The 9,942-nt window shown below is 46.1% G+C and overlaps 9 non-coding genes and 20 pseudogenes across 9 annotated transcripts; all 29 read left to right on the top strand.

Annotated features, from left to right (window-relative positions):
* The first annotated feature begins 147 nt into the window (after positions 1 to 147).
* Positions 148 to 266, top strand: LOC132878906 (5S ribosomal RNA; annotated as a pseudogene).
* A 455-nt stretch (positions 267 to 721) lies between these two features.
* On the top strand, positions 722 to 840 carry LOC132878905 (5S ribosomal RNA; annotated as a pseudogene).
* A 242-nt stretch (positions 841 to 1,082) lies between these two features.
* Positions 1,083 to 1,201, top strand: LOC132878904 (5S ribosomal RNA; annotated as a pseudogene).
* Positions 1,202 to 1,676: 475 nt separating this feature from the next.
* Positions 1,677 to 1,795, top strand: LOC132878903 (5S ribosomal RNA; annotated as a pseudogene).
* Positions 1,796 to 2,037: 242 nt separating this feature from the next.
* LOC132878902 (5S ribosomal RNA) lies at positions 2,038 to 2,156 on the top strand (annotated as a pseudogene).
* Positions 2,157 to 2,398: 242 nt separating this feature from the next.
* LOC132878900 (5S ribosomal RNA) lies at positions 2,399 to 2,517 on the top strand (annotated as a pseudogene).
* A 430-nt stretch (positions 2,518 to 2,947) lies between these two features.
* On the top strand, positions 2,948 to 3,066 carry LOC132878899 (5S ribosomal RNA; annotated as a pseudogene).
* A 242-nt stretch (positions 3,067 to 3,308) lies between these two features.
* On the top strand, positions 3,309 to 3,427 carry LOC132878898 (5S ribosomal RNA; annotated as a pseudogene).
* A 435-nt stretch (positions 3,428 to 3,862) lies between these two features.
* Positions 3,863 to 3,981, top strand: LOC132878896 (5S ribosomal RNA; annotated as a pseudogene).
* Positions 3,982 to 4,456: 475 nt separating this feature from the next.
* On the top strand, positions 4,457 to 4,575 carry LOC132878895 (5S ribosomal RNA; annotated as a pseudogene).
* Positions 4,576 to 4,817: 242 nt separating this feature from the next.
* On the top strand, positions 4,818 to 4,936 carry LOC132878894 (5S ribosomal RNA; annotated as a pseudogene).
* A 470-nt stretch (positions 4,937 to 5,406) lies between these two features.
* Positions 5,407 to 5,525, top strand: LOC132878893 (5S ribosomal RNA; annotated as a pseudogene).
* Positions 5,526 to 5,767: 242 nt separating this feature from the next.
* On the top strand, positions 5,768 to 5,886 carry LOC132878892 (5S ribosomal RNA; annotated as a pseudogene).
* A 224-nt stretch (positions 5,887 to 6,110) lies between these two features.
* Positions 6,111 to 6,229, top strand: LOC132881205 (5S ribosomal RNA; annotated as a pseudogene).
* Positions 6,230 to 6,346: 117 nt separating this feature from the next.
* Positions 6,347 to 6,465, top strand: LOC132876732 (5S ribosomal RNA). The gene has a single exon (XR_009652438.1). It is a non-coding gene; the product is annotated as a 5S ribosomal RNA (ribosomal RNA).
* A 122-nt stretch (positions 6,466 to 6,587) lies between these two features.
* Positions 6,588 to 6,706, top strand: LOC132878592 (5S ribosomal RNA; annotated as a pseudogene).
* Positions 6,707 to 6,820: 114 nt separating this feature from the next.
* LOC132881389 (5S ribosomal RNA) lies at positions 6,821 to 6,939 on the top strand (annotated as a pseudogene).
* A 117-nt stretch (positions 6,940 to 7,056) lies between these two features.
* LOC132877780 (5S ribosomal RNA) lies at positions 7,057 to 7,175 on the top strand. The gene has a single exon (XR_009653447.1). It is a non-coding gene; the product is annotated as a 5S ribosomal RNA (ribosomal RNA).
* A 117-nt stretch (positions 7,176 to 7,292) lies between these two features.
* Positions 7,293 to 7,411, top strand: LOC132877779 (5S ribosomal RNA). Its single transcript, XR_009653446.1, has one exon. It is a non-coding gene; the product is annotated as a 5S ribosomal RNA (ribosomal RNA).
* Positions 7,412 to 7,533: 122 nt separating this feature from the next.
* Positions 7,534 to 7,652, top strand: LOC132879563 (5S ribosomal RNA; annotated as a pseudogene).
* A 122-nt stretch (positions 7,653 to 7,774) lies between these two features.
* LOC132877778 (5S ribosomal RNA) lies at positions 7,775 to 7,893 on the top strand. Its single transcript, XR_009653445.1, has one exon. It is a non-coding gene; the product is annotated as a 5S ribosomal RNA (ribosomal RNA).
* A 127-nt stretch (positions 7,894 to 8,020) lies between these two features.
* Positions 8,021 to 8,139, top strand: LOC132877776 (5S ribosomal RNA). Its single transcript, XR_009653443.1, has one exon. It is a non-coding gene; the product is annotated as a 5S ribosomal RNA (ribosomal RNA).
* A 112-nt stretch (positions 8,140 to 8,251) lies between these two features.
* LOC132879846 (5S ribosomal RNA) lies at positions 8,252 to 8,370 on the top strand (annotated as a pseudogene).
* Positions 8,371 to 8,487: 117 nt separating this feature from the next.
* LOC132877917 (5S ribosomal RNA) lies at positions 8,488 to 8,606 on the top strand. The gene has a single exon (XR_009653576.1). It is a non-coding gene; the product is annotated as a 5S ribosomal RNA (ribosomal RNA).
* Positions 8,607 to 8,728: 122 nt separating this feature from the next.
* LOC132877775 (5S ribosomal RNA) lies at positions 8,729 to 8,847 on the top strand. Its single transcript, XR_009653442.1, has one exon. It is a non-coding gene; the product is annotated as a 5S ribosomal RNA (ribosomal RNA).
* Positions 8,848 to 8,969: 122 nt separating this feature from the next.
* On the top strand, positions 8,970 to 9,088 carry LOC132877774 (5S ribosomal RNA). Its single transcript, XR_009653441.1, has one exon. It is a non-coding gene; the product is annotated as a 5S ribosomal RNA (ribosomal RNA).
* A 209-nt stretch (positions 9,089 to 9,297) lies between these two features.
* LOC132881203 (5S ribosomal RNA) lies at positions 9,298 to 9,416 on the top strand (annotated as a pseudogene).
* Positions 9,417 to 9,533: 117 nt separating this feature from the next.
* LOC132876731 (5S ribosomal RNA) lies at positions 9,534 to 9,652 on the top strand. Its single transcript, XR_009652437.1, has one exon. It is a non-coding gene; the product is annotated as a 5S ribosomal RNA (ribosomal RNA).
* A 122-nt stretch (positions 9,653 to 9,774) lies between these two features.
* Positions 9,775 to 9,893, top strand: LOC132878591 (5S ribosomal RNA; annotated as a pseudogene).
* Positions 9,894 to 9,942: the final 49 nt, after the last annotated feature.

Below are 9,942 nucleotides of genomic sequence, written 5' to 3'. Positions count from 1 at the left end.
ACTGCCTAGGAATACCAAGTACTGTAAGCATTTTATTTTGTCTCCTTGCAGAAATCTGTTTGAATTTTCCTTCTGCTCGCAAGGCAAGAATTTTCCTTCTGGGCGCAAGGCAAGGCAAGAAAAACGGCACATTTCCAACTAACTGTTGCTTATGGCCAAACCACTCTGACAACGTCTGATCCTGTCTGATCTCAGAAGCTAAACAGAGTTGGGCCTGGTTAGTACTTGAGTGGGAGACTGCCTAGGAATACCAGGTACTGTAAGCATTTTATTTTGTCTTCTTGCAGAAATCTGTTTGAATTTTCCTTCTGCTCGCAAGGCAAGAATTTTCCTTCTGGGCGCAAGGCAAGGCAAGGCAAGGCAAGGCAAGGCAAGGCAAGGCAAGGCAAGGCAAGGCAAGGCAAGGCAAGGCAAGGCAAGGCAAGGCAAGGCAAGGCAAGGCAAGGCAAGGCAAGGCAAGGCAAGGCGCACATTTCCAGACTGTTGTTTACGTCCAAACCACTCTGACAATGCCTGATCCTGTCTGATCTGAGAAGCTAAACAGAGTTGGGCCTGGTTAGTACTTGAGTGTGAGACTGCCTAGGAATACCAAGTACTGTAAGCATTTTATTTTGTCTCCTTGCAGAAATCTGTTTGAATTTTCCTTCTGCTCGCAAGGCAAGAATTTTCCTTCTGGGCGCAAGGCAAGGCAAGAAAAACGGCACATTTCCAACTAACTGTTGCTTATGGCCAAACCACTCTGACAACGTCTGATCCTGTCTGATCTCAGAAGCTAAACAGAGTTGGGCCTGGTTAGTACTTGAGTGGGAGACTGCCTAGGAATACCAGGTACTGTAAGCATTTTATTTTGTCTTCTTGCAGAAATCGACAATGCCTGATCCTGTCTGATCTGAGAAGCTAAACAGAGTTGGGCCTGGTTAGTACTTGAGTGTGAGACTGCCTAGGAATACCAAGTACTGTAAGCATTTTATTTTGTCTCCTTGCAGAAATCTGTTTGAATTTTCCTTCTGCTCGCAAGGCAAGAATTTTCCTTCTGGGCGCAAGGCAAGGCAAGAAAAACGGCACATTTCCAACTAACTGTTGCTTATGGCCAAACCACTCTGACAACGTCTGATCCTGTCTGATCTCAGAAGCTAAACAGAGTTGGGCCTGGTTAGTACTTGAGTGGGAGACTGCCTAGGAATACCAGGTACTGTAAGCATTTTATTTTGTCTTCTTGCAGAAATCTGTTTGAATTTTCCTTCTGCTCGCAAGGCAAGAATTTTCCTTCTGGGCGCAAGGCAAGGCAAGGCAAGGCAAGGCAAGGCAAGGCAAGGCAAGGCAAGGCAAGGCAAGGCAAGGCAAGGCAAGGCAAGGCAAGGCAAGGCAAGGCAAGGCAAGGCAAGGCAAGGCAAGGCAAGGCAAGGCAAGGCAAGGCAAGGCGCACATTTCCAGACTGTTGTTTACGTCCAAACCACTCTGACAATGCCTGATCCTGTCTGATCTGAGAAGCTAAACAGAGTTGGGCCTGGTTAGTACTTGAGTGTGAGACTGCCTAGGAATACCAAGTACTGTAAGCATTTTATTTTGTCTCCTTGCAGAAATCTGTTTGAATTTTCCTTCTGCTCGCAAGGCAAGAATTTTCCTTCTGGGCGCAAGGCAAGGCAAGAAAAACGGCACATTTCCAACTAACTGTTGCTTATGGCCAAACCACTCTGACAACGTCTGATCCTGTCTGATCTCAGAAGCTAAACAGAGTTGGGCCTGGTTAGTACTTGAGTGGGAGACTGCCTAGGAATACCAGGTACTGTAAGCATTTTATTTTGTCTTCTTGCAGAAATCGACAATGCCTGATCCTGTCTGATCTGAGAAGCTAAACAGAGTTGGGCCTGGTTAGTACTTGAGTGTGAGACTGCCTAGGAATACCAAGTACTGTAAGCATTTTATTTTGTCTCCTTGCAGAAATCTGTTTGAATTTTCCTTCTGCTCGCAAGGCAAGAATTTTCCTTCTGGGCGCAAGGCAAGGCAAGAAAAACGGCACATTTCCAACTAACTGTTGCTTATGGCCAAACCACTCTGACAACGTCTGATCCTGTCTGATCTCAGAAGCTAAACAGAGTTGGGCCTGGTTAGTACTTGAGTGGGAGACTGCCTAGGAATACCAGGTACTGTAAGCATTTTATTTTGTCTTCTTGCAGAAATCGACAATGCCTGATCCTGTCTGATCTGAGAAGCTAAACAGAGTTGGGCCTGGTTAGTACTTGAGTGTGAGACTGCCTAGGAATACCAAGTACTGTAAGCATTTTATTTTGTCTCCTTGCAGAAATCTGTTTGAATTTTCCTTCTGCTCGCAAGGCAAGAATTTTCCTTCTGGGCGCAAGGCAAGGCAAGAAAAACGGCACATTTCCAACTAACTGTTGCTTATGGCCAAACCACTCTGACAACGTCTGATCCTGTCTGATCTCAGAAGCTAAACAGAGTTGGGCCTGGTTAGTACTTGAGTGGGAGACTGCCTAGGAATACCAGGTACTGTAAGCATTTTATTTTGTCTTCTTGCAGAAATCTGTTTGAATTTTCCTTCTGCTCGCAAGGCAAGAATTTTCCTTCTGGGCGCAAGGCAAGGCAAGGCAAGGCAAGGCAAGGCAAGGCAAGGCAAGGCAAGGCAAGGCAAGGCAAGGCAAGGCAAGGCAAGGCAAGGCAAGGCAAGGCAAGGCGCACATTTCCAGACTGTTGTTTACGTCCAAACCACTCTGACAATGCCTGATCCTGTCTGATCTGAGAAGCTAAACAGAGTTGGGCCTGGTTAGTACTTGAGTGTGAGACTGCCTAGGAATACCAAGTACTGTAAGCATTTTATTTTGTCTCCTTGCAGAAATCTGTTTGAATTTTCCTTCTGCTCGCAAGGCAAGAATTTTCCTTCTGGGCGCAAGGCAAGGCAAGAAAAACGGCACATTTCCAACTAACTGTTGCTTATGGCCAAACCACTCTGACAACGTCTGATCCTGTCTGATCTCAGAAGCTAAACAGAGTTGGGCCTGGTTAGTACTTGAGTGGGAGACTGCCTAGGAATACCAGGTACTGTAAGCATTTTATTTTGTCTTCTTGCAGAAATCGACAATGCCTGATCCTGTCTGATCTGAGAAGCTAAACAGAGTTGGGCCTGGTTAGTACTTGAGTGTGAGACTGCCTAGGAATACCAAGTACTGTAAGCATTTTATTTTGTCTCCTTGCAGAAATCTGTTTGAATTTTCCTTCTGCTCGCAAGGCAAGAATTTTCCTTCTGGGCGCAAGGCAAGGCAAGAAAAACGGCACATTTCCAACTAACTGTTGCTTATGGCCAAACCACTCTGACAACGTCTGATCCTGTCTGATCTCAGAAGCTAAACAGAGTTGGGCCTGGTTAGTACTTGAGTGGGAGACTGCCTAGGAATACCAGGTACTGTAAGCATTTTATTTTGTCTTCTTGCAGAAATCTGTTTGAATTTTCCTTCTGCTCGCAAGGCAAGAATTTTCCTTCTGGGCGCAAGGCAAGGCAAGGCAAGGCAAGGCAAGGCAAGGCAAGGCAAGGCAAGGCAAGGCAAGGCAAGGCAAGGCAAGGCAAGGCAAGGCAAGGCAAGGCAAGGCAAGGCGCACATTTCCAGACTGTTGTTTACGTCCAAACCACTCTGACAATGCCTGATCCTGTCTGATCTGAGAAGCTAAACAGAGTTGGGCCTGGTTAGTACTTGAGTGTGAGACTGCCTAGGAATACCAAGTACTGTAAGCATTTTATTTTGTCTCCTTGCAGAAATCTGTTTGAATTTTCCTTCTGCTCGCAAGGCAAGAATTTTCCTTCTGGGCGCAAGGCAAGGCAAGAAAAACGGCACATTTCCAACTAACTGTTGCTTATGGCCAAACCACTCTGACAACGTCTGATCCTGTCTGATCTCAGAAGCTAAACAGAGTTGGGCCTGGTTAGTACTTGAGTGGGAGACTGCCTAGGAATACCAGGTACTGTAAGCATTTTATTTTGTCTTCTTGCAGAAATCTGTTTGAATTTTCCTTCTGCTCGCAAGGCAAGAATTTTCCTTCTGGGCGCAAGGCAAGGCAAGGCAAGGCAAGGCAAGGCAAGGCAAGGCAAGGCAAGGCAAGGCAAGGCAAGGCAAGGCAAGGCAAGGCAAGGCAAGGCAAGGCAAGGCAAGGCAAGGCAAGGCAAGGCAAGGCAAGGCAAGGCAAGGCAAGGCGCACATTTCCAGACTGTTGTTTACGTCCAAACCACTCTGACAATGCCTGATCCTGTCTGATCTGAGAAGCTAAACAGAGTTGGGCCTGGTTAGTACTTGAGTGTGAGACTGCCTAGGAATACCAAGTACTGTAAGCATTTTATTTTGTCTCCTTGCAGAAATCTGTTTGAATTTTCCTTCTGCTCGCAAGGCAAGAATTTTCCTTCTGGGCGCAAGGCAAGGCAAGAAAAACGGCACATTTCCAACTAACTGTTGCTTATGGCCAAACCACTCTGACAACGTCTGATCCTGTCTGATCTCAGAAGCTAAACAGAGTTGGGCCTGGTTAGTACTTGAGTGGGAGACTGCCTAGGAATACCAGGTACTGTAAGCATTTTATTTTGTCTTCTTGCAGAAATCGACAATGCCTGATCCTGTCTGATCTGAGAAGCTAAACAGAGTTGGGCCTGGTTAGTACTTGAGTGTGAGACTGCCTAGGAATACCAAGTACTGTAAGCATTTTATTTTGTCTCCTTGCAGAAATCTGTTTGAATTTTCCTTCTGCTCGCAAGGCAAGAATTTTCCTTCTGGGCGCAAGGCAAGGCAAGAAAAACGGCACATTTCCAACTAACTGTTGCTTATGGCCAAACCACTCTGACAACGTCTGATCCTGTCTGATCTCAGAAGCTAAACAGAGTTGGGCCTGGTTAGTACTTGAGTGGGAGACTGCCTAGGAATACCAGGTACTGTAAGCATTTTATTTTGTCTTCTTGCAGAAATCTGTTTGAATTTTCCTTCTGCTCGCAAGGCAAGAATTTTCCTTCTGGGCGCAAGGCAAGGCAAGGCAAGGCAAGGCAAGGCAAGGCAAGGCAAGGCAAGGCAAGGCAAGGCAAGGCAAGGCAAGGCAAGGCAAGGCAAGGCAAGGCAAGGCAAGGCAAGGCAAGGCAAGGCAAGGCAAGGCAAGGCAAGGCGCACATTTCCAGACTGTTGTTTACGTCCAAACCACTCTGACAATGCCTGATCCTGTCTGATCTGAGAAGCTAAACAGAGTTGGGCCTGGTTAGTACTTGAGTGTGAGACTGCCTAGGAATACCAAGTACTGTAAGCATTTTATTTTGTCTCCTTGCAGAAATCTGTTTGAATTTTCCTTCTGCTCGCAAGGCAAGAATTTTCCTTCTGGGCGCAAGGCAAGGCAAGAAAAACGGCACATTTCCAACTAACTGTTGCTTATGGCCAAACCACTCTGACAACGTCTGATCCTGTCTGATCTCAGAAGCTAAACAGAGTTGGGCCTGGTTAGTACTTGAGTGGGAGACTGCCTAGGAATACCAGGTACTGTAAGCATTTTATTTTGTCTTCTTGCAGAAATCGACAATGCCTGATCCTGTCTGATCTGAGAAGCTAAACAGAGTTGGGCCTGGTTAGTACTTGAGTGTGAGACTGCCTAGGAATACCAAGTACTGTAAGCATTTTATTTTGTCTCCTTGCAGAAATCTGTTTGAATTTTCCTTCTGCTCGCAAGGCAAGAATTTTCCTTCTGGGCGCAAGGCAAGGCAAGAAAAACGGCACATTTCCAACTAACTGTTGCTTATGGCCAAACCACTCTGACAACGTCTGATCCTGTCTGATCTCAGAAGCTAAACAGAGTTGGGCCTGGTTAGTACTTGAGTGGGAGACTGCCTAGGAATACCAGGTACTGTAAGCATTTTATTTTGTCTTCTTGCAGAAATCTGTTTGAATTTTCCTTCTGCTCGCAAGGCAAGAATTTTCCTTCTGGGCGCAAGGCAAGGCAAGGCAAGGCAAGGCAAGGCAAGGCAAGGCAAGGCAAGGCAAGGCAAGGCAAGGCAAGGCAAGGCAAGGCAAGGCAAGGCAAGGCAAGGCAAGGCAAGGCAAGGCAAGGCAAGGCAAGGCGCACATTTCCAGACTGTTGTTTACGTCCAAACCACTCTGACAATGCCTGATCCTGTCTGATCTGAGAAGCTAAACAGAGTTGGGCCTGGTTAGTACTTGAGTGTGAGACTGCCTAGGAATACCAGGTACTGTAAGCATTTTATTTTGTCTCCTTGCAGAAATCTGTTTGAATTTTCCTTCTGCTCGCAAGGCAAGAATTTTCCTTCTGGTCGCAAGGCAAGGCAAGAAAAACGGCACATTTCCAACTAACTGTTGCTTACGGCCAAACCACTCTGACAACGCCTGATCCCGTCTGATCTCAGAAGCTAAACAGAGTTGGGCCTGGTTAGTACTTGAGTGGGAGACTGCCTAGGAATACCAGGTACTGTAAGCATTTTATTTTGTCTTCTAGCAGAAATCTGTTTGAATTTTCCTTCTGCTCGCAAGGCAAGAATTTTCCTTCTGGGCGCAAGGCAAGGCAAGGCAAGAAAAACGGCACATTTCCAACTAACTGTTGCTTATGGCCAAACCACTCTGACAACGCCTGATCCCGTCTGATGTCAGAAGCTAAACAGAGTTGGGCCTGGTTAGTACTTGAGTGGGAGACTGCCTAGGAATACCAGGTACTGTAAGCATTTTATTTTGTCTTCTTGCAGAAATCTGTTTGAATTTTCCTTCTGGTCGCAAGGCAAGAATTTTCCTTCTGATCGCAAGGCAAGGCAAGAAAAACGGCACATTTCCAGACTATTGCTTATGTCCAAACCACTCTGACAATGCCTGATCCTGTCTGATCTGAGAAGCTAAACAGAGTTGGGCCTGTTTAGTACTTGAGTGGGAGACTGCCTAGTAATACCAGGTACTGTAAGCATTTTATTTTGTCTTCTTGCAGAAATCTGTTTGAATTTTCCTTCTGCTCGCAAGGCAAGAATTTTCCTTCTGGTCGCAAGGCAAGGCAAGAAAAACGGCACATTTCCAACTAACTGTTGCTTATGGCCAAACCACTCTGACAACGCCTGATCCCGTCTGATCTCAGAAGCTAAACAGAGTTGGGCCTGGTTAGTACTTGAGTGGGAGACTGCCTAGGAATACCAGGTACTGTAAGCATTTTATTTTGTCTTCTAGCAGAAATCTGTTTGAATTTTCCTTCTGCTCGCAAGGCAAGAATTTTCCTTCTGGGCGCAAGGCAAGGCAAGAAAAACGGCACATTTCCAACTAACTGTTGCTTATGGCCAAACCACTCTGACAACGCCTGATCCCGTCTGATCTCAGAAGCTAAACAGAGTTGGGCCTGGTTAGTACTTGAGTGGGAGACTGCCTAGGAATACCAGGTACTGTAAGCATTTTATTTTGTCTTCTTGCAGAAATCTGTTTGAATTTTCCTTCTGCTCGCAAGGCAAGAATTTTCCTTCTGGGCGCAAGGCAAGGCAAGGCAAGAAAAACGGCACATTTCCAACTAACTGTTGCTTATGGCCAAACCACTCTGACATCGCCTGATCCCGTCTGATCTCAGAAACTAAACAGAGTTGGGCCTGGTTAGTACTTGAGTGGGAGACTGAATAGGAATACCAGGTACTGTAAGCATTTTATTTTGTCTTCTAGCAGAAATCTGTTTGAATTTTCCTTCTGCTCGCAAGGCAAGAATTTTCCTTCTGGGCGCAAGGCAAGGCAAGGCAAGAAAAACGGCACATTTCCAACTAACTGTTGCTTATGGCCAAACCACTCTGACAACGCCTGATCCCGTCTGATCTCAGAAGCTAAACAGAGTTGGGCCTGGTTAGTACTTGAGTGGGAGACTGCCTAGGAATACCAGGTACTGTAAGCATTTTATTTTGTCTTCTTGCAGAAATCTGTTTGAATTTTCCTTCTGCTCGCAAGGCAAGAATTTTCCTTCTGGGCGCAAGGCAAGGCAAGGCAAGGCAAGAAAAACGGCACATTTCCAACTAACTGTTGCTTATGGCCAAACCACTCTGACAACGCCTGATCCCGTCTGATCTCAGAAGCTAAACAGAGTTGGGCCTGGTTAGTACTTGAGTGGGAGACTGCCTAGGAATACCAGGTACTGTAAGCATTTTATTTTGTCTTCTAGCAGAAATCTGTTTGAATTTTCCTTCTGGTCGCAAGGCAAGAATTTTCCTTCTGGGCGCAAGGCAAGAAAAATGGCACATTTCCAACAAGCTGTTGCTTACGGCCAAACCACTCTGACAACGCCTGATCCTGTCAGATCTCAGAAACTAAACAGAGTTGGGCCTGTTTAGTACTTGAGTGGGAGACTGCCTAGTAATACCAGGTACTGTAAGCATTTTATTTTGTCTTCTTGCAGAAATCTGTTTGAATTTTCCTTCTGCTCGCAAGGCAAGAATTTTCCTTCTGGTCGCAAGGCAAGGCAAGAAAAACGGCACATTTCCAACTAACTGCTGCTTATGGCCAAACCACTCTGACAACGCCTGATCCCGTCTGATCTCAGAAGCTAAACAGAGTTGGGCCTGGATAGTACTTGAGTGGGAGACTGCCTAGGAATACCAGGTACTGTAAGCATTTTATTTTGTCTTCTAGCAGAAATCTGTTTGAATTTTCCTTCTGCTCGCAAGGCAAGAATTTTCCTTCTGGGCGCAAGGCAAGGCAAGGCAAGAAAAACGGCACATTTCCAACTCACTGTTGCTTATGGCCAAACCACTCTGACAACGCCTGATCCCGTCTGATCTCAGAAGCTAAACAGAGTTGGGCCTGGTTAGTACTTGAGTGGGAGACTGCCTAGGAATACCAGGTACTGTAAGCATTTTATTTTGTCTTCTAGCAGAAATCTGTTTGAATTTTCCTTCTGGTCGCAAGGCAAGAATTTTCCTTCTGGGCGCAAGGCAAGGCAAGGCAAGAAAAACGACACATTTCCAACTAACTGTTGCTTATGGCCAAACCACTCTGACAACGCCTGATCCCGTCTGATCTCAGAAGCTAAACAGAGTTGGGCCTGGTTAGTACTTGAGTGGGAGACTGCCTAGGAATACCAGGTACTGTAAGCATTTTATTTTGTCTTCTTGCAGAAATCTGTTTGAATTTTCCTTCTGCTCGCAAGGCAAGAATTTTCCTTCTGGGCGCAAGGCAAGGCAAGGCAAGGCAAGGCAAGGCAAGGCAAGGCAAGGCAAGGCAAGGCAAGGCAAGGCAAGGCAAGGCAAGGCAAGGCAAGGCAAGGCAAGGCAAGGCAAGGCAAGGCGCACATTTCCAGACTGTTGTTTACGTCCAAACCACTCTGACAATGCCTGATCCTGTCTGATCTGAGAAGCTAAACAGAGTTGGGCCTGGTTAGTACTTGAGTGTGAGACTGCCTAGGAATACCAGGTACTGTAAGCATTTTATTTTGTCTCCTTGCAGAAATCTGTTTGAATTTTCCTTCTGCTCGCAAGGCAAGAATTTTCCTTCTGGTCGCAAGGCAAGGCAAGAAAAACGGCACATTTCCAACTAACTGTTGCTTACGGCCAAACCACTCTGACAACGCCTGATCCCGTCTGATCTCAGAAGCTAAACAGAGTTGGGCCTGGTTAGTACTTGAGTGGGAGACTGCCTAGGAATACCAGGTACTGTAAGCATTTTATTTTGTCTTCTAGCAGAAATCTGTTTGAATTTTCCTTCTGCTCGCAAGGCAAGAATTTTCCTTCTGGGCGCAAGGCAAGGCAAGGCAAGAAAAACGGCACATTTCCAACTAACTGTTGCTTATGGCCAAACCACTCTGACAACGCCTGATCCCGTCTGATGTCAGAAGCTAAACAGAGTTGGGCCTGGTTAGTACTTGAGTGGGAGACTGCCTAGGAATACCAGGTACTGTAAGCATTTTATTTTGTCTTCTTGCAGAAATCTGTTTGAATTTTCCTTCTGGTCG

The sequence above is a fragment of the Neoarius graeffei genome (assembly GCF_027579695.1).
Source record: "Neoarius graeffei isolate fNeoGra1 chromosome 18 unlocalized genomic scaffold, fNeoGra1.pri SUPER_18_unloc_1, whole genome shotgun sequence".
Taxonomy (NCBI): domain Eukaryota; kingdom Metazoa; phylum Chordata; class Actinopteri; order Siluriformes; family Ariidae; genus Neoarius; species Neoarius graeffei.
Note: the sequence above shows the minus strand (reverse complement) of the source record. Positions and strands in the feature narration are given on the sequence as shown.